Source organism: Motacilla alba, chromosome 2 (assembly GCF_015832195.1).
Source record: "Motacilla alba alba isolate MOTALB_02 chromosome 2, Motacilla_alba_V1.0_pri, whole genome shotgun sequence".
Lineage (NCBI taxonomy): Eukaryota > Metazoa > Chordata > Aves > Passeriformes > Motacillidae > Motacilla > Motacilla alba.
This window is the reverse complement of record NC_052017.1, coordinates 80,589,244-80,609,738: the sequence shown is the minus strand read 5'-3', so window position 1 is coordinate 80,609,738 and position 20,495 is coordinate 80,589,244. Positions and strand designations below refer to the sequence as shown.

Genomic DNA, 20,495 nt, shown 5'->3' with positions numbered 1-20,495 from the left:
TGCTGACAGTGGAATAAAGAAGCTATATTGAATTTTTTGTTATTATCTCAGAGTACACTTTGTATTACAGATAATTTAAGCAAATATTTTGTGTTCCGTATTCTCCACAATAAACAGAACTCAGGCAGAAGTCCACCATCATTTTCCAACCTATTTCAACTGTGTTCCCACACTAAATTAAGCGTTAATACTTCATAAGTCTTCTGATGATCCTAAGTTCTCAGACAAATGAAAATACTGGCCTTTTGATTGCTCTGGTAAAAAACATAACATTTTTATTTTTTCAGAAGTAAAAGTTGGAGAGTTAAGAGTCTGGGTTATGAAGCAGCCACACTAAACCAAAGACCTCTCCGTCCAAGATACAAAACAAAGTTGCTATCATTTCCCACTGAGAGCATGCTTTAATTTATGGGATGGTTTTGCTGATCTCTTTTGGGTTCCACAAATCAGGATGCATTACATAAGTTTGAAAAATTAACTTGTTAATTTCCATAACACATACACAGGATCATATCATCCACGTTAGACTTCTACTGCAAAGCAGATAATATTTCACAAAAGAAACACAAAACAAATGAAAAGCAAGGTACATGGAAGTTCATACCTGGAGAACAGCTGAAAGCCCTGTAGATCCACAGACCTTCAACATGCAAAGGAGAACACTGTCCACTCTCAGAGTTGGTGACATTACTTCAATTAGCCTGACCTAGTTTTCCAACTTGGAATTTGGTTTCTGTAGTTCTATTATATAGCAACTCCTCCTGCCTGCCCATTATTGACATTAACGCAGCCATCAAGTTTCACGCAGTTATGTGTGTGAGAAACTCTGTGTTAGCATTCATTAGCTAATTGTACACCTCTAAGCACTTAAAAAAAAGCAGTGCAGCAGCAGTGGAAATGGTTAGCTGGCACCTTGGTTTTTGATCTAGTCCAAAAGGAGTCTGATGCTGGAGCAGTCAGGGTGAGACTAAGCGGGTAACACCATGCCCCCAGTGGAGTGCCAGGTGTGTAATGCTGGAGAGAAGGGAGAAAGGCTTCCACAATTTTGCAGTTGCCCATTTGCTAGCTCCCACTGCATGGTTCTCCTATGGCACACAGGCTCTGGTTTCCTCTGAAGCCTTCTATTCCCACTCACCCAAAACATCCTATCACACCTGTTATTTCTATCAGCTGTTTCTCCCCTCTTGCCCACCACCTATATCATTATCTTTGTTCCTTGAAAAAACCTCACCCACCTACACACCAACAGCTGCCCTTCTCTGTCCTGAGCTTCAGGACACAAAGCAGCAGGAAAAAAACTGACAGCTCTGTGAGTGCCAGCAGGCTCCTGCCAGCCCAAGCCCCCTGCTTGCTCAGAGTTCAGTGACAGCAACACACTCAGCCTGGGCTATGGGAATGCAGGAAAGGTGACCTGCATGTCTTGGATGTGATAGTACTAACAGGACATTTGGCAGCCTCCTGATGGCAACCTTCAGCTTGCTCACAGACACAATTTCCCCTGCTGGGACACCATCTTGGCTGACTCACTGCAGAGAAAGCAGAGAAGAGCAATTCCACCTAGTTACAAAATTCACAACAGGTTCTTACTGTTGATGGATTAGGCAGAGAGGGATGAACTAACTACACCAGCACTGCTAGAGAACTATTTGTTCATTAATACATTTACACACATTTAACCCAGAAGCTGAATGCAGGAGTGCCCCAGCCTGCCTTACACCTTAGGCATTATCCTGCACAGGACAGATCTAGATCCAGAAGAACTGAGCCAAATTACTAAACAGTAAAGCAAGGGATATTCTGATTTGGCTTTGCCTTAAAATGTACACACAGCAAAAAGGAACTCAACAGAGCATAAGAGCTCATTTTATTAGCATTGCTAATCTAAAACTAAGATAACAAACAGTATAGAATTTTTATTTCGAATTTTTTTAATGAAGTAGTGCTAAATGTCAACCCTCAATATTCCACCCCTCTTCATTAGCATTAAGCAACTTAACATTTAATTAAGAGCCCTACAAAAGCAACATATTACTGCACATTATCTGAATTACCATACTAAGACCTACTGATGCCACTTTCAGAACTACAGCTGAAGTTTGAGGTAACAGAACCTGAAGAATTTACAAATTAAAACATAACAACTGCACTTAAATCTTGCAGAACACAGACATTTAATCACAGCCTGTAGTAAGAGCATGGCAAGATATACCATCAAATCAGAGGCAAACAATAGAGAAACATTTGCACTTAGAAAGTGTTCATCAGCTTTCAGAAAAGTATATTAAAATCTCAAGTGTCTGTGTACATTAGCGTAGTCCAATTAGCCTGTCCATGTTTCTGGTTCATCTAAATTAACATAACTTCATAAATTACAAAATTTCTTCTGATTCAATTATATTTTCTGAGTCCAGTTAAAGCACTTAATCACATCTGCCTTTAAAAGATCCCACTAATCATAAAAGATTAATTCAAATGACATTTCTTTTATTAACTTTTTTTCACTCTCCAGCAAAGGTAACTGCATTTATCCCTGCAGTCCAGCTTGCCAGAATGAAGTTAAGAAGTTTATGAATTTTGGATATTACACAATCAATATTTGATACCAATATTTCTTTTTTCTTCAAAGAGATGAGCTCTTCAGAGCTCAAAATAGAACTATCAACTATCAGAACAGTGTTCTGATCTCTGTTTCAATTCACTTTGTCTTCAGAACAATCTTGCACACTAACCACTGGACTGAAGCTGATTAGTTCTTCCAAGCAGAAAGGCCTCTCTGTCCTTCCACTATTACTTTGTGGGATACCACAGCAGCAATTTGACTATACAAATGAAGAGATTATTATCCATTATCTAGCTATGCCACTGCTTGACAAACTAGAATAGACTGCAAAACTGTGGTGAATGCATGTGTGTAGAGAGGGGAAAGCAAACACTCCAAGCAAGCACCCCTACAAATATGTGGAAGAACTGTAAGGTGAGGTTAGTTTTGACCATTCATAGAGTAAACCAGGAAGCATTTATAAATCCTGTTTGCAAGGACTTCTTTAGAAAATTACAAGTGTCACTGATACATTTCACTATTAATATGAATCTTTTAAATTATAGATAAGTTTTACTGTAAGGAGGGAACATTACTATGAACCAGTTATCTAGCTAGAATAATTCTGGTCACTGAGCCCCATCCAACAATTACTACACAGACGTTATTGCTCAAATGAGTTCTGTCTAGCACATTGTTCATTTAATTCATATATATTTGTCACACATTACTAAAGTAACTATCAACACTGTAGTTTTATTTCAGATACGTGTTATACTTCATTTTCCCTTGATGGGTCAGAACCTTGAGCAAATGGAACATGTGACCTACAGGTTACAGGCAGCTGCCTGTAACAAAAATGCCAGAGAAAGGCAATTAGCTTGCCTCCAGCTTGCTTTATGCCACACTACATAAGACACCAGAATCATTAAATCATGGAATGATTAGGTTTGGAAGAGACTTTAAAGATCAATGAATCATTAAGATTGGAAAAGACCTCCAAGGTCATTTACTCCAACCTTTGATGGAACGCCCCCTTGTCCACTAAACACAGCACTAAGTGCCACATCCAGTCACATCTTGAACACTTTCAGAAGCTGTGACGCCAACACTTCCCTGGACAGCCCATTCTGATGCTTACCCACCCTTTCAGTAAAGAAATTCTTCCTGATGTCTGACCTGAACCTCCTCTGACCCATCTTGAGGCCATTTCCTCTTGTCCCATTGCTAGTTGCCCAGCACAAAAGGCCAACCTGTACCATGCTACAACCTCCTTTCAAGTAAATCATCTAGTCCCAAACCACCTGCCATGGCCAGAGAACCTTCCACTAGAGCAGGTTACTCAGAGCCTCATCCAGACTGGTCTTGAACACCTCCAGGTACTGGGAGTTCACAACCAACCTCTCTGGGCAATCTGGTCCAGTGCCTCACCACCCTCACTCATAGCAGAGAATTTCTTCCCAATATCTAATCTAAATCTGCTCTCCTTTAGCTTAAGGCCATTCCCTCTTGTTCAGTCACTACGTGTCCTTGCAAAGAGTCCCACTTCAGCTTTCTTGTAGGCCCCTTTTAGGTACCATGAGGTGCCACAAGGTCTCCCCAGAGCCCTCTCTTCTACAGGCTGAACAGCTCCAACTCTCTTAGCCAGCCCTCACAGGAGAGGTGCTTCAGCTCTGCTCTCCTCTGGACTCATTCCAACAGGTCTGGAAACATTAGAAACTTGGCAAGAGTTGGCAGTAAATCTTTCAGGACTTACTGAAGTAGAACTTTGAGTAAAGAAGGTTTAAAGAAAACATAGTTCACAGATGATATTTAAATACAGAGTCTACAAAATCTTTTCTATAGGACTGCAAGTATGAAAATATTACTGCCAGAAGTATGAGAAGTATCTTACCATTTCAATGAGTCTGAATATTGACTTACATCCTTCACTTCCCATGCTGAGCTCCAGTGGAATGAACTGGGAGTGATCTTGCCAGACAAAACCGATTCCATCCACAGATGCCTTGGGGCAAGGATGCTATACTTCCATTCATTTTTGAACACCTGGGTATAGCCCCAGAAAAACTGGATGATGGAAAATTGATGCAACAACTTTCTCTGCTGATGAGTTCCTGGGACTAACATGCAATCATTGTCCAGAAAAACTGGATTAATGACCCGATGTGTAACACGCCAATTACACACTCAGAGGAGATATTGCTTATTTATTTCAGAGTTGCACAAGCCTGGGTGCTCCGTGATACTACTCAAATCAAGCATGCCAACCATCGAAACTTTTTTACTGTTTATACATTTTAGCAAACAAAGGAATTAGTGTTCATTGGCTACAAGTTACATAGTTCTCTCATTAATAAGTATTCTGTCTATTGGTAAATTATTCTCTTGCTTCCCATGCTAATTAGTCTCATGCTCAGTGCTTCTCTTTTGAGTTGCAGGGTTTTCTGGGTCAGCAGTCTGTGAGTTGGTGCCTGCAATCTGCCCCTGCCAGAACTACCCTTTACCCAGACAGAGCTGAATCTGCCCCTACCAGAATTACCCTTTACCCAGACAGAGCTGATTAACAAAGCACAGTTGCTTTGTTAGTTTCTTCATTGTCTTGGGAGTTCTGCCAGATGTCTTCATGGCCCTTAAATTCTGCATTCTGTGTGTTCACTATCAGAGGTACATCCTTCTTCCCAAGCTTTGTTAACCTCCCCCTAGGTCTGAGATCACTGCAGCATGTCCAGCCCTAAACCTTAACAAGGCAATTCTACCAATAAGTAATTTGTTCTTCTAACACCTGGACATCACTTAGAGCTTGCCTGTTAGCTGCTCCCTGTTTCATCGAATACATCTCCCTTCTTTTTGATTAGGCTTAAAACTATAGAAAGATGAAACATCAATGAACATTGTTCTTAAGAAAATTTTACATATTCCACATGTTGCAACATAACTACAGTTATAAGCCCGAATGCTGTTTAAATGATGAATCTTGTGGACTACTGTGGCAAAAAGAAGCCAAATGAAACATTTCAGAAGAAGAAATCACTAGTTTATATACCAGTTGCCCTTGCTAAAGCTGAAGAGATTATCTTCTGTTCCACACTTTCTCCCTATTCAGCTGCCTGCCAGAGCAATTCCAAACTCATTTTAGTCACAACATGACATGTAAATCTGAACAATATAATACTAAGTCATGTTAACTCAAATCCTTGCCATTCAGTCACAAAAGTAAGGCTCCTATGAGCACTCCAGTTCACACGACCCTAATGATTTTGAGACAAGTACGACAATTATGGAAGTAAAACCAGATGCTACTATTAAGCCAAAGGTTGTGGTTTTTTTCTCTTTTGGGATGAAAGGTGGCATTAAAGTACCTAAAAGGCAACATGAACGATATTCAGGAACAGACATTTTTTTTTTGAAGACTGATCATTCCAATTATCAACTATCTATAGATACTAAGACAAACACAGAAACACTATTCTTCAAATGAAAATTGATTTTTAGAAAATAAGTTTTTATGTGGAAGCAAGAACATTCAACACATGCAAAATTTCTTTTAAGGCTTAGAAAGTTTTAGTCCCCAAATACTCAAGAAGGAGACAAGGTACTCAGACAACATAAAGCAACACTTTTCACAATGTAGAAAGGGGCAAGAGAAGACAATCAACCAACCTAGCAAGAAAGAAACTAAAGCTGCTAGTTAAAACCAGAAATCTCTAGATCCTCAGGTTTCATCTGTAATCAATCAGGTTCTCTAGACTAGATCTACAGCTACATCTAAGTCTTGAAGGGTGTCAGTGTGTGCACAGAGCTGAGAACAGGCTTGGTGTCAACTGCTCTACTTATTTTGCATGCCATTTCCAAAGTTTTCAGTGTTGGCACTGTTAGAAATTTGGGGCTTACAAAAAAGATCAAGGTTGATGAGAGTAGCAGGAAAAAAACCCCAAACATCTTGTTTAAATTACTTTTTTAAGGGAAATGCTAAATCCCAAAAATAAACAAAGACATGCAATTATAAATCAGGTCTGGTTTATACAGAATTCCCAGTAAACCTGAAAGATAAGTCAAGCACATAAATTGTTCCTCACAACAAATGGAGTTCCCTATATTTCCAGTTAAACAAGTCTTGTATTTCCTCTTATTGAAATATTAGTGATATCCCTCCACAGCAAACTAGTTCTTTTTTTAGCCTTTTGGTAGAAACCAATTACAACACAGCAGCTCTACAAGTGAAGCTGAAGGACAAGCTTTGTCAACAGTCATCCTATAAAAAGAATAACGTGTCCTTTTCCCAAGAGGCAGATAGCCATTGCCAGCAATGAGTTCATAGGGGTACTCTAAGAAAAATAACATGCTTGCTCAAGTTATTTTAAGAGCACTTTATGATTGTGGGTTTGAGAGAAAAATATAAAGACTCGAGTTAGATATCAGAATTAAGTGTTTACTTCTAGTTCAAGATTATTTTTCTTCAAAATTCAATGCTGATCTCATTGGCCTTCAGATTAAATAAATTTGCAAAACAATCTCCCCTGACATTTATAGATAAGTGAGCAAAAATGGAATTTTCTAATCAAAGCTACTTGCAAACTCACTTAAAGAAAGACTACTGGAGGAAAAAAATCAAGTTCCCCCACGCAGACCATTATTTAATTTAAAACAATGAACAACAATGGCAAAAAGAACAGCAACTCAGCTCCAAGAGCCCAGATCTCTTTTTGCTGTTGTTGATAATTGCATTTTTTTTTTATTTTTTTTTTTTTTTGTAACCAGCCATTAAAAGATGACACCCAGCCTTAGGCAAAGAGTCTGACACTATGCGCTTAGGAAAGCAACAGAAGATAAACTGGAAAATCCAGCAAATTTCTTGGACAATTCAATTCAAGAAAGTCTGTAAACTCTGACCAAGACTTACAACAGAATTACATCAGTTAGACAAGACCCCAGAGGCCAGGGTAGCAGCATTTTCAGACTTCTACCCACATGCATCAAGAGAAGTTTTTCTTCCCACAAACACCAACTTCACCTCCTGCGTGTCTCTAGAACTGTACGCATGAACTCATGCTCCTGGCACATAAATGTAGAAGGGTTTTGTGGCTTTCTACTATCAATTCCAACAGCATGTATCAGAACCCATTACCATTTTTCAGTAGAATAAGGTCTGGCAGATAAGCTCTGGAAGACTGAACTTCAGTATTTAACAGGTTATTACCCTGAATTTCCCCATTTCTGACACACTCAAGGACAGTGCAATGAGGCGTTGCTGCTCAGGTACTTCACTCCTCAGGAGGCGAGTTTAGACTGTTGGTGAAGACAGGCATACAGCTGCGCGTCAGTCCATTTGCAGCCTCCACAAGAGAGCTTGCTGCCTGTTAAAAGCTGACATTAAAAAAAGCTGTCTGGATACACTCTAAAACACCAAGGCAAAATCCTCCACATTTCATTGTTATTTGACGGACCAATCAGAATTTTATTCTGCACACACAATCCTCTTCTTCCTCACCTGACAACAGTGACTGCACACCTGCAGTTACACTGAAACCAGAGCCTGTGGGGTCTTATTGGGATTGCTGGCCATGGGTACCTCAAAGGCGAAACATTAAGAGGATCAGTTCCCTAATACTGTTTACATTGTGGTTCCACACAAATAGCTATGCTGGCACTCAGTAGGCAATGGTCTGACACAGTCCCAGAATTTCCAAGGAAGACAAAAAACTACAACAGCACTCTCTGACTCTCTGATGCCACAGCATCCTCCATCTATATCTGCCTGCCTTCAGGAATCACGGCATACCATGGTGCTCAGGTCACAAAGAGAAGTTGTCAACAGTGAACAGGAATTAAGGGGGGTTCTCTGCTTGGTTGGGTTTTTCTGAAGTATCTTATCAAGTTAGAGCCAGGACAAGGATTTACAGGGTCAGGAAATGAGTACAGCAGACAACAGCAACAGTATCAACATCATCTTTAGCACCTTTCGCATCAGACCTACTGATGAGGATCACCAGAGTCATCAGGCTCTTGGCTGCCCCAGGCTGATACACCTTGAAAAATACTATCAGAAAACTATCCAAAGCCCATCTTTTTGGCTAAGCCAGGAGTCCCGTTTTGCAGCACTGGGTAATGTGACATCTGACACTAGTAAGGATTTTTTGTACATACTATCTCCTAGATATTTCAGTATCATTGCCTAGGTTTAAAAAGCAACAAGGAAAAGCATGCACTGGAGCATGAGAAGGAGCTAAAATTTGGACTACACACACACAGTTTATATGACAAAAACTAAGAAAACAACCATATATCGCTATTGCAAGTTCAGAATGAGAAAGCAAGCAAGACCATCGAGAGAAGAGACCATCAGCAACTGAACTCATGTTAAATAATGTAACAGCCCAACGACTGTGGATAATTTCTTTCAAGTCTTCAGCTTTGACTACAACTCAGTAAAAAAACCTTAAAACTCTGCCAGACTTTGAGAGAGACAAAGCAATACACATAACCTATATTCCTATAATTGGCCTGGCCAGGAGTTTTTCCTCAAGTACTTGGTGATTTCACTATCAGACAAGGTCAACAGAAATTGTTTCATCCCACACATTTTCTCCCACAAGAAGGTAATTTCAGCCATGCTCCCAGGGAGCCCTTCAAAACATTTGCCAATGCAAATGTTTGTGGGTTTCCAGTGAAAGCAGGTCACTAAAATGACACGGTAAAAAAAAATGTACAAACAGTGAAAAAAAAAGACAACAAGAATTTCTGAAGACTGTATGCTGAAGAAAACACAGTGAGGAACTGCCTAATAACTTTTAAACTACAAACAAATACTTATTCTTATATGCCTTTGTCTGTAGAGTTCACCAGTAGCAGAAATGACTGATTCAGCAATAAGATTACTGTGGGTCAGAATAACAGGACCCCAAATTATTGAAACATTCTCTCTCTAGCTACAGAGGCCTTATAGTTAACTTTACATTAAGAATTCCTGATTCCCACTTAAACTTAAGTCTAACAAGAATGCACATTTCAATAGCATTCTGGGTTTCCAGCTAGACTAGCAATTCAGAGAAGCACAAAAGACAGCAGCTCAATTTTGAAATTTGGAGAGAAGTGGGGAAAGAAGTGGGAAAATCAACACAATTCACAGTACAACCCATTTCTTCAGCCCACCCAATTCACATTTATAAGCCAATCCTGCGGTCATCACATGTGCTTTAAGTTGTTCATCACATATATTTAGTAATGCCTAAGAACATATCCCAGTATTACAGAGAGAAAGGAAAGCAGAAGGCTACATTTCAATATTTTCAAAGTTATAATTTCTCTGACCTTCTCCTAAGCTTAACAAATACTGAAAAATGGATGCATGTTGTTATTCATCTAGCAAGGGATTAAAAAACCAGAATATTATATGCCAAAGATTCAGAGTTGCTCAATCAACATCCTCTAAATGAAACTAATCTCCACTACTGAGATTGGTAACCATGAAAAGATTGACAAGTTCTGTCAGAAATTAAGATCCAACAATTCTAAGGTATACTACAGCTGAAGGATATATCCTGATTTTAATAAGAAAAAATGGAAAAGAATTGAAAAGCTGTATTATATAGCTATCATGCAAGAAACTTCATAACAGATAAGCTAATTGAAGATAAGTCTGGAAACGATAGCACAGCTAACATGCCACACAGCATTTAAGCTTTCTGAACAAGTCATTCAAACTGTTGGCAAAGAAATGATAATATTTGAAAAGATAAGTTTCAACAGTTGAGTTCAAGTCAAGAGTTTCATTGCAAAGGCCTCAGTGCAGACTACGTATTAACTCCAGTCTTCCGCTACTATCATTGACAAACAATAGCTTTTCTGTGAGTTGCCTTTCTAATATATACTGGGACACCAGGAAATTTCTTCCAAAATCAATCTCCCCAAAAAGAGATTAATTTTATTAATATATTTATGTATAGATATAGAGTTGATACTACACAGCAGATGCAATAGGACTGCATCAAAATATCCATGGGAAAACACAAATTTGAGAATAGACGCGTGAACAAATCCACCAAATGACAAAAGATTCGAGTGCTTCATACTTTGGAATATACATGCCAGCAAAAAATCAAGAGGACACTAATTAGACTGCACTTTGGAGATCATTAACTTGGTTTACATTTGCTACCTTCCCAACAAATGTTAAGCAAATGTGTTAGATGCAAACTGGCAAATTTCCAAAATAAATCATAGGACATATTTATAAAGAAAACGAATATAAAAGACCCAACCTTTTTCCTTTTTTTTTTTAAATAATTTGCCATTTTAGCAACAACAGATTTAACAGCAAACCATACCTGAAGTGCACAGCTTGGGCCGTGGCATTCCCCAGGTGTCTGTAAGAAACTGCAGATAGCAGAGTGCCACCTGCCTTTCACGGGTCACAGCTGCAACGCTGCAGCCTGGAATTAAATCCAGCCTACCGCCAATAGCTGGCAAACATACCTCAAAAGGTCAGTTTGAAAAATATTTATCGTGTTTGACAAATCAGAACAAAATAAAAAAGAAAAAAACCCCAATAACTAATTCTTTGGAAGCAGCTACAGCTTTGTAAAACACATTGGGAGAGGACAAACAGTCTGTAACTTAACACTGTTTACAAATCGGAATGCATGGACATGCCAGAGAGGATAAAAGGATGGTAATAAAGAGAAACAGACTGATTAACAATAATTTGGAGAACTCTGCATTAACAAGAATTCCCATTAAACATTTCCATAAAATGATGTTACAGAGAAGGAGAAGCTCCTCATGCTGCTTCCTATAATTATGGCCATAGCAATAGCAATTCATCTCAGGAGCCATAGTAACTTCAGAACATACATTACCAAATATCAAGAGCATACCAAAATTTTGTCAACCAGATGTTAAATCTAAAGCTAAATCATATTTCACTGCTATTCAGAAGTTCATCATCACAACATACTAACTAATTCCTAGGTACTGCTTTACATGAAGTAACACAGTATCAAATTTCACACACCCTCCTCCCCACTATCAACAGATAGTACTGGTAGCACACACCTACTATCAACTGATAGCAGTATCAGCAATCCACTTACGTGTCCCACAGCACAGAAATCAGACCCAGCCAACACTGCTGATAAAGCTGTTGCAGACCAGAGGGCAGAAATGGGTCTCTCTGCTCCTGCTCACCCCAGGAGCTCAGCTGCTCCCTTGGCTGAATTCCTGCATGCAACCTCTAAGACAAGAGCCAAAATTTGCCGGAGAATTATGTTGTATTTTTGCAGTTCACAGACTGTAGTGTACAGCTACTCCCTGAAAAGTAATGAACTTCATTCATTGAAAATCCTGTATTTGTACAAGACTATATCAACAGAAGTCAGAATCCACGTGGTTTCACTCAGTAGCTGGGGGAAAAGAAAGTGAAAAGCAAACCACCACACAACTCTTTTTTCTGAAAACAGCAGCAATACAGTTACCACTCTCTCTGCCCAGCAGGAAGTGAGTACAACAAACCTGCTACAACCATGTTTATGGATCATTACAAAGTGCACAGGCACTCCCACTACCTGTAAGTACTTTATGAAAACAGTACTAGTTACAGATTAAAAGAAATTAGACATTTCAGATATTAATGCCTTCAGCTTTGTCAACCAAAACAAATCTCTAACAACATCCCAAGGAATGAGCAGTACAACTCAGAAGCCAGTGTTTACACTACTTAGTTCAAAAGAACCTCTCAAACAGAGAAGTAAACTGCCACACTGCAGAGCAAAACCTTAGCTCTCAGCAGGACTCCTCACAGCTGTTCAGCATTATAATGAGAAAATGAGATGAATTCATTAGTAAATGTAATAAAGTTATATTATTGGTACCTGCTGGAGAGGAAGGTGGGAACACAGCACAAAATCCAGAAATTTACCAAGATCTTTCACTCCACTAAGCAAAGTAGCCAAGGCCATACCTCAGCCTTCCAAGGCAGCAATACACTTTTGATTGACTATGTGTTACATGTATGACATCAGCAAGTTCAACAATTTTAAGTCAAACTTTACTGAACTGAGTCAGCCTCATATAACAACCAGGAGATGCTCAAACTCCTGGAAATAAGATTTGAGTGCAATTTCCACTATGATAAAAAAATCTACCCTACATCACTCTAGCTTGGCTAGCATCACATCAGGCTTTTACACCAAAATTCAAACCAAGAGTGGTTAGTCAGCTTTCAGAAGGGAAGACCTTCAGATGCACTACCTTAGGGCTCGCAAAACATGCTATCACTATAACTTTAACACCACGTCTTAGTTTTAGGATGTTTTTCACAGCTATAATCTTGCAAATTCTAACCATCTTCACAAGGCTGCCTGTTCTTGTATGCTCAGACCTTTCCTGCAAAGAGTCTGGTTTGCTGAAGGAGCAGATGCACTGACAGCTCCCCCTACTCCAGCTGCCCCCCAGGAACAATCCCGGGCAGATTATTGTTGTGTCAATCTACAGTGCAGACTCAGCATCTGGAATGATACAACAAACCCTAACAGTTGTCATCTATCTGGTAAGCAATCCTCACAAAACGATATATGTATACAATTGACTGAGGCGTTTCCATCTGCATCGTTGCGGAATGGTAAACTCTAACTCCCCAATTCAGAAAGTGCCAAAATACAGTCACGCCACAGACCGAAGACAGTGCAGTTAAATAAAACAGCGAGAATAAAAGCACATCGGGGTTTCAAATCGTACTACACGAACATCCCACTGAAGACCCACGTTCCTCAGTCTACTGACGGTGCCTTTCACGCCACTTCTTCTCTCACCAGAAGATGAGCCTGAGCAAACTTCACTTGCTGAAGTGTGGCAAAACCCTCCGATACGTTCCCGAGCCAGCGGCTGCCTCTCCGCAGCCGGGGCTCAGCGACAGCAACGCACCTCACTCTTCCTGGGCGAGAACGCGCTCCCGCGGGCGCGACCAAGAGGGCAAGAGCGGCGCGGGGGTCCCGCTGCGCGGAGCACCCGCGGTCCGGGTTCCGGCCCCTCTGGAGATGCGGCTCCCTGTCCGTCTGTTTTTCCTGGTCCCGAGCGAACAGCACCGTCTACGGGGAGAACGCCCGCCCGTTCTGAAAGGCTCGGTGGACTTTCGGGGGTGGGGCCGGGCAATGCCCGAGACGGGCTCCGAGCGCCGGCAGCGCTTCCCGGCACCGGAGCCCAGCGGCAGCGGCGCTCCGCCTCGCTGCCGGCTCCCCCTGCCGGCACCCTGCGCCGCTCCCGCCCGGACCCCAACCCGCCCGGCCTCCGAGCCCCTCGGGGCGCCCGGCGGACACGGGGCGCAGCCGGTGAAGGACCGGGAAGCGGCCCCGGTCACGGACAGGGTGCCCGGCAACGCGCAATGCCCGCGGCGCTCCCAAAGCGCCGCTGCGGCGACGAGGGGAGAGGGGCTGGCAGGGGTTACCTGGAGGCGCCGTGGGCTGCTCGCCGCGGGCGGGCGGGCGGGCGGGGGCTCCGCCGCCGCGCTGATGCCCGCTCCCCGCCTCACGCCGCCATGGTCGCAGCCCCGCCGAGCCGCCCGCGCTCCGCTCGCTCCCACCAAGTTTGCGGCGCGGCAGCTGCGCGCCTCGCCCGGCGGCCGGACCCAGCGCCCCGCCGCGGGGGCGGAGCAGCCACGGCCGCCCGGCCCCGGCCCCGGCGATGCGGTGCGCGGCTCGGCTCGTCCCGCTGCCAGCGCTGCCCCGGGCTGGGGCGATCTCGCATTACTCCCTGCCCTCCCCCGCGCTCCCCCCTCCGGGCCAGCTGAGAAGTTGCAACTGGTTGAGATATTTGTCCTTGGGGTTTGGGTTTTTTATTTTTATTTCCTTTTATTCCTTAATCACCGCAGCTCACAAAAACATGACCTGAGGCTGCTCCTTTTCCATCAGATCTGAGCAGGGGCGCCTCAGCGCCAGTACAACTAAGCACAACAAATCCTAGCGAGCTGCAGCGAGCGACAGCAAGAGGGAGGGGAGGCGATGGTACATGGGCAGCGCCGCCAGTGCCGGGTCCGCAGGGGCTCCCGGCCGCTGCTCGGGGCTCCGGTGTCGGGGCAATGTACCAAAACCGGGGAGCAGCAGATAGAGGAGGCAAAGGAGGGCTGGGCGCCAGCGATTGCCCCGGGACGGAAGGGGCACGGGAGCGCCCCCGGAGCTCCCAAGTGGCGCGCCGGCCGGCTCTCCGCACCCCTCTCACGCCATGCCACAGCCTGCCAGCCAACCCCAGTGTCCCAGCCCCGGGCCTCCGGGGTCCGGCGAGCAACAGCAGCCCCGCTGCGAGGGGCAGTGCGGTGCTGACATTTCTGCCGCCACGTAAGAGCCTCCGGCGAGTCCCTCTCCGCCCCCTCCAGTCCCCTCCCTCCCCCCCCCCCATGGCACGATCGACGTGTCAGCCCCAAAAGTTCATTTCCAGGCCTTGGGAGAGTCCCCTATAAAGGTCCCGGGGCGTGTGTGGGCCAGTGAGACGTGGCACTGCGGGGCTGCAGCGGGGGCGCGTAGGCATCTCCCCCAGGTACGTGCGTTCGCATTTTCGCGCTCACCGGGTTTTCGGCGCATGCCTTTGTGTTTTGTCAGCTCACCTGTATTAAACTAGGAGGTTATTTCTGTTCATGTGTGCCTTGTAATTAATTCCTTCAGAGTTGTGGTTTTTTTTTTCCTTTTATGACAGCATTTGCGCATTTCTACTACAAACTGCAGTAGAAACTGACTTTTGTTGTTTGCAGCAAGACCAAGCAATTTAGAAGACTGAAAGCAGTAAGAGTTTATTAAAACGAACAAAACCGTGGAATTCATCCATGCTAGAGTAATCTTATAAAAATTAGCTAATTAAAACAACTAGCATCAAAACTTATCAGCAAGCCAAATGTTCCAAATCCAAATTGCCTTAAACTTCGAGCTCAATTTTACTTTGGCTAGGATATAAAAGAAACTTGTTCAAGTAAAAACATTAACAGAAGTTTGAAATTATCATTAAAATGAAGTCCTGGAATTTGGAAAATTCTTTCTGATTATTTTTTGATATTAAAAAAACCCAACCCAAATACTAAAAGCCAAACTTTTTTTTTTTTATTGTCATGTAACCCTGACACTCAAGGATGTTTCCTTATTAATAACAATAGTGTTTTAGAAGCCACTACTGTTATTAATGTAATGCCTGGGGTCACTTTTTAATGTGATTTCCTTCTGATCCAGAAAATACTTGTACAGAAAATAAAAGAATTCATTTTACATCTAAAAATTGTCATCAAAGTTCAGATATAAGATGATTCACATACCTACACTGTTAACTTCTTTGGAGTGTTATTAAGACATCTTCAGATCAACAAGTCCTACACTTCTTATGTACCTCCACCTATTACAATACATTGAGACTTTCTTTTTAAAGACGAGATATATTTGTTTTTTCCAACTGCTGTGTAAAAAAAAAAAAAATCCCTACTTTATCTGTGAAAAGTAAGCACTGTGTATGCAAAACCAACTGCCATAAAAAAAAAACTACCAAAATTCTAGCCCCCTGAGTGATGTACATTTTAGCCTCTAAAAATTCCTCTGCAGTTTGGCGATGAAACAATAGGCATATAAGTAAAACAAACAAACAAACAAAACCACAAAATCCCAAAACTCCCCACATTTATATCTTTATATTACATCGCATTAATGACATACAGCACATTCTAAGAAAAATTCCACTGGAATCATATTGACTCTGCATCACCCACAGAGCATTTAAGTCATGCATTTATAGTTCTGTACCAGTTTCATGGAAGAATAGTCATGATGTCAATGCTTAATTTTATTTAATTTTATTTTAAAACCTCAAGGGCAAAGATGTCTGAAACTGCCTGTGAGATTAATCATGTTTGAAATTAAGGCTAAAACCTGTAACATTTTTAATATTACATGTAACTCTGTGCCATGTCTAAGTCAAAGTTAAACCAGATGAGTTTAGTGAGTGAGCCCAGCAGTTTTAGGTGATGCAATCCCCAGATGTACCCTTGCAAGTAGGCGCTGAGGGTTTTTTGTTTCTTCACAAGTTGCACAGTGGTGTCTCAATCCTAGGCTAAGCCTCATTGTGTTACTATATGCAAAATAAATAAGGATATTCTAATATAATCTAGGAATATTATGCTAAGGGCAAAGGAGAGAGCAGCAGAAGCTCTGCTATCTGATTTAAGGAAGGGAAAAAAAGAAGACCAAGTCCATTGCATCCAGCTTTTCTTCCAGTATGGAGCTCATCTTTCTCTTCTGCCTCACATTTTCCTGATGTTCTGTATCTCACTGTTAGTAATTTTTGATCTCTCCTTCCAACAAAATAGACTCAGAATATTAAGGGATGGCAGCATGTGGAAGCAGTGAAGATACTGCAGTTGGAAGAGGAAAGGCTGCACAGCACCGTCAGGCTTTTGGCCAGTTTGGTGGGAAGCCAGATTTCAGCTCATTCCTGTGGTGGCAGGATATAAAGAGTGTTAGAAAGCAGGGAAGGGGGTGGATTTCCATCTGTTTAGGTGGGAAAGTCACAGTGTAAGGGAAGGCCTGTCTTCACATTACCCATCAAAAGCACCATGGATAGTAAGCATCTCTTTCACCATTTAGAAAAACAGTCAGATACAGTAAATTGAAAGTTTAAGTCAGGTTAAAAAGAAAAAAAAATAGAAAAATAAGAAGGTGTTAGCTTCTGTAAAACTGAACCTTGAGTTATACTTCCATCATAGGAAAAGGACTTTGCTTGCTTCATGATCACAGAGTTCAAAGTCTTTATTACCACTGCATGTTACTTTTTCCAGACCATTGAAAACATTAGTCATTTTTGTTTATTCATGAAAAACAGACAGAGGAAAACTTTGAAGTCTCACATTTAATTGCCTACTTTTGTGTTTTCTAACCACTTCATTTATTACTGAGGAGAAACCCTACTGGTGACCAGAGCCTTTCCAGAGCAGACCAGGCAGAAGAATGGTGCATACAAACAAGCACCCTTTCCTGAATCAATGCTTAAGAACAGAGAGTTTGTGCAGTCTGGTGTCTTGAATTTACCTGACTTAAACAAGATTGTTGAAATGTCCAGTCATCAGCTTGACATTACTGTTTCTTTCTTCTTTCCCACTGAGGTTCAGGAAAGTATTTGCCCTGCTGCATTCGAGTTGAGCGAACTCTTAGCATTCCCACCTGCATTGAGCAACATCATCTTGCAAGGCTGGATCATCACCAGTCTGCCATATTTAAATACCAGGGACTTGTGATGTTGTTAAGTGTAAAAATAGGAATGACATCTTCATCCCAGGAAAGCAGATGACCCAGAGGATTTAAGTTTGCCATCCTCATCCTCAGATGGGTCTGGTAGGAAAATACACTGTTGAAAAGCAGGCCAGGAAAGGCTGTAGTCTATGCCCAGTAGGAGACACAGAGACACAGAGCAAGGTCAGACTAAGCATCGTTTTAATTGTCTTAGCAAAAGACACTGTTGCAATTCTTCATTTAAATAATGGGGAAGTAAATGTCAATAATTACAAACTTTGTTATTTTCCATTAAGTTACTGTCTTAATTATGTTCTGTATTTAAAGGGTAAGTTGACTGGTCTCTATAATATCTATGAATTAGGAAAAGCTAGGTGAGAGTCTAAAACTTGTCTTTTGAGAACTGAGTTTATGTTTACCATTTGTGATCAAAAGAGAAAGTAGTATTTCTCATGGCATTTATATTATTAAGGCACTTTATAAACAAAATTGTTTGTTTTTATGAATGCATAACATTTTCAACACGGGTATATAAATAAATGTGCACTTACATTTATAAATCTATGATCTGACTTTTAGTAATTGCTGCTTTCTTTCCATTAAAGTCTCTGACAGATAAGGCAGTTAAAGAAGTTATTATATGAATTCTAAATAAGATCCATCTAACTTCAAGTCCCTAAAAGTAGTTAAATATTTGGTGAAAATGATGAATTCTTGGGTACTGATTCATGTGATCTGAAAATGCCATCCATTTCCTGATTCACCTTCATATCTCCTCCAGGAAAAAAAAATATTTTACAATGAATACCATCGGTCAAACAATTTTTATGTGTCTGTTTTTCTATCTTTCAGCCAATTCCCTGAACTGATACATTCAAAATGAAGAGGAAGATAAGAGTGGGAATGAAGAATGCCTTGGAGAAATCCAGTCATAAAGTTTGAGAAGTAGAAATAATAGGAAATATTAATAACTCTGGTCTCTTACATAGATCAGAATTAGAATGAAATGATGTAAAGTTACAAACCTGAGACATAAGGGCTATTAAATTTGAACCAAGATTCACATATTTTTAAATTAATACATAATAAAAATATTTGCTTTTCCCCCTCTACTTTGGATGGTAATATATTCTGCTGCCTTATACAACTTTCCTATATAGACTAATTTAAGTTTTCTTTTTTTTTTAATATTAGCCCCAAGACACCTCTTCAAACTAAGCCAGGGTATATATTAGCAATCCATTAGTTGCTCCTGTCTGTCTGCTTGTCCCTAATCATTAATATTGAATTCCTGTGTTGCTACATCACCAAGCAGTACAAGTAGAATTTAGATAGAGAGCACACACACACAAACACACCACATACAAAAACACACATGTGTGTGTATACATATATATATATATATGAGACTTTGTCACTGACAAGAAGTCTAAAACTCAGGACACAGAGCTCATCTAGACTTCAGTTTCGTGCTGGCTTTTTTGGGGATGAGTGGATAGAGAGGATACTCGGTGTAACTCTTGCTGTCATAGAATTAGACCCTCACCATTTCTAAAAGGAATTTTAACCAGCTGTGAAGTCCTCATAACTCAGACAACATTTCTGTGGCACTGATCTAGCACTAGAAGCCCTATTAGAAGCTTACCAAGTGGTGGTGGAATTGTCTGTGCTATTTAATTTAATAGTAAATTCTCGAAGTAGGCCAACATCTAAGTCACTTTTTAAAAAGTGATTTATCTGAATTAGTGCAAACCCCTGTATGAATCTTTTTGTTTTGCTTTGAGCATATCTTAAATCCACTAAAAAATGCACGTAAATTAAATAGACATTAACAAAAAAAATAGTCATCAGTAATGGGTTTTCTTATAAAGAGTGTGACTGTCTTTAATCAGAGTTCGTTTACCCCTTTAGTTAGGCACAGACAGCATATTTATGTGACCGAGATTTCATTTGCTCTCTGCCTTTTCACTCTCTAAGAATGACAGTGAACACAGTAAGGTGGATGTACTTGTCAAGGGGGGTTTTGTAGGGGGGAAGAGAATCAGCATCTTAACAAGCTGGGTGACATATTGTAAGCATTTTTCCAGCCATGTACTTCCTGTCAGATCATTTGATAGCAGCAATAAAAGTTACAAGTCCAGTTCAAGTGATATTTTCCTCAGTTGCTCCTACACTGTATTCAGTCGCCTGTTAGGAAAGAACTAGATGGTGTTGTTTAAATCCAGTCTTTGTAATCTGGAATTGTTATAGAGGAAAATGCTTAACAACTTGAAAGTGGCTATAGAAGCAGTAGTAGGCAAAGACAAAAGAGAAAATAAATTTAAAACTAGTGAGTGTTTGTTACTGAGAAATAGAAACAAGTAACCAACACACACACACCAACGCACACACTGCAAACCCGACTGAATTCAGTTACTTAGATGATTTTACTCAGACACTAAAGCACCCTCCTCCTCACTGTCTGGTCTTCTGTTTTGTTGCTAGTTGAACTCAGGCCAGACTAGAGCAATGAGAGTATAAGGAGGTACCTATGTCTTTCTCGACTTGAAAGGAATCCAGCCCTCTGTTTTACAAAGTTTTTTGTGCATCTTGGTATCACTTGAGAATTTAGCAAGTGTCATTTCTGTTGATGTGTTTCAAAAGTTGCCTATAAGCAATACCAAAAATCTGCTAAGAATCTGTTGAGCTGAACGCTCTGCTGTCAAATTTTA

General features: G+C 41.1%; 1 protein-coding gene and 1 non-coding gene across 5 annotated transcripts in view; one reads left to right on the top strand and one right to left on the bottom strand.

Moving 5' to 3' along the window:
- SEMA5A (semaphorin 5A) overlaps positions 1-14,178 on the bottom strand; it is a 318,036-nt gene extending 303,858 nt beyond the window's left edge. For 2 of the 4 annotated variants that reach the window (XM_038128190.1, XM_038128193.1), the window contains exon 1: positions 13,977-14,178. The gene's annotated coding sequence lies outside the window, so the exon portion shown is untranslated. Of the gene's footprint in view, positions 1-13,456; positions 13,655-13,976 lie in introns of those variants that run through there. The other 2 variants (XM_038128191.1, XM_038128194.1) reach the window with 1 other exon arrangement.
- A 4,302-nt stretch (positions 14,179-18,480) lies between these two features.
- LOC119698393 lies at positions 18,481-18,549 on the top strand. Its single transcript, XR_005256152.1, has one exon. It is a non-coding gene; the product is annotated as a small nucleolar RNA SNORD123 (small nucleolar RNA).
- Positions 18,550-20,495: the final 1,946 nt, after the last annotated feature.